Source organism: Silene latifolia, chromosome Y (genome assembly GCF_048544455.1).
Source record: "Silene latifolia isolate original U9 population chromosome Y, ASM4854445v1, whole genome shotgun sequence".
Classification (NCBI taxonomy): Eukaryota; Viridiplantae; Streptophyta; class Magnoliopsida; order Caryophyllales; family Caryophyllaceae; genus Silene; species Silene latifolia.
Genome location: NC_133538.1, coordinates 370,758,042 through 370,759,362, shown reverse-complemented (window position 1 = coordinate 370,759,362; position 1,321 = coordinate 370,758,042). Strand labels below are relative to the sequence as shown.

General features: G+C 40.4%; 1 non-coding gene across 1 annotated transcript; it reads left to right on the top strand.

The window, feature by feature from the left end:
• Positions 1-900: 900 nt before the first annotated feature.
• On the top strand, positions 901-1,007 carry LOC141635819 (small nucleolar RNA R71). Its single transcript, XR_012540477.1, has one exon. It is a non-coding gene; the product is annotated as a small nucleolar RNA R71 (small nucleolar RNA).
• Positions 1,008-1,321: the final 314 nt, after the last annotated feature.

The window sequence follows — 1,321 nt, the reverse complement described above, 5'->3', positions numbered from 1 at the left end:
ACATTCTCCTCAACAATATTCTCTTCCATTGGCATCTTAGGTCCCTCATACCTTGCACCACTCCTCAAGTGGATGGCATTAATGGTCTCATGTCTTGTAGTAGGATTACCTTCAGGAGGTAATTGTCCTTTTTGCCTTTGGGAACTTAAAGAGGCCAATTGGGACAATTGTGTCTCCAACATCTTGGTGTGACCAAGGATATTGTTGATGGTAATGTCTTTGGTTTGGCTATCTCTTTGCATTTGAGCAAAGAAATATTGTTAACTTTTTTGCATTTGGAGGACCGCTTTTTGAACATCAAAAGCTTGGTCATTGGGTTGGTTGAAGTATGGTCTTTGAGTAGGATTTCTCATTAGAGTTGGGGTGTTTGTGGGTTGAGGGTTTTGGACATTTTGGCTTTTGTATGAGAAGTTTGGGTGGAATTTGGTGTTTTTATTGTAATAGTTGGAATAAGGGGTGCCATTCTTGTATGCTTGGAAAGCATTCACTTGCTCACTTGTGCCCCTACACTCTTGTTGATCATGTCCAAAAGTTCCACGATTCTCACACACTCTATTTGGAATAGAAGATGTTCCCACCATGGCATTGACATGTTGTTTGGCTGATTAAAAAGCTTCATTAAGCTTGGCCATGGCTTTCTCAAATTTCAAGTTTATTGTGTCAATATGGGCACTTAGTTGGGCACTCAATTGTGTGACGGAGTCAACTTCATGTCTCCCTCCCCTAGTTGCTTTTCTTGGCCTACAATATTGAGCATTGTGAACCGCCATTTCTTTTATCTTTGCCCAAGTTTGGTTGTCATCTACCTTGGTGAATCTTCCATTAGAATCCATGTTGAGCACATTCCATGAGTCTTCATACAACCTATTCCAAAATTGTTGAACAAGAAACCATTCGCTTAGTGCATGATGAGGACAAGAGTGACATGTATCTTTGAATCTCTCCCAAGCCTCATATAGAGATTCTTCATATCTTTGCTTGAACTCGGTGATTTAGGCTCTCAACATGTTAGTCTTCTCTGGAGGATAGAACTTCTTGGAAAAGGCAAGTGCTAACTTCTTCAATGAATCAATTCCAAGAGTAGCCTTGTCTAGGCTCTTTAACCATTGCTTTGTGGCTCCGATCAAGGAAAAAGGAAATAATACCCATCGAATTTGGTCTTGAGTTACCCCCGTTTGGGAGATTGCATCACAATAGTCATAAAAATTCTCCATATGTAAATGAGGATCCTCACTAGGCATCCCTCCAAATTGACTTCTCTCAACTAATTGTATGAATGCGGATTTGGCAATAAAATTGCCGGTTAAGTGAGGTGGTGTTG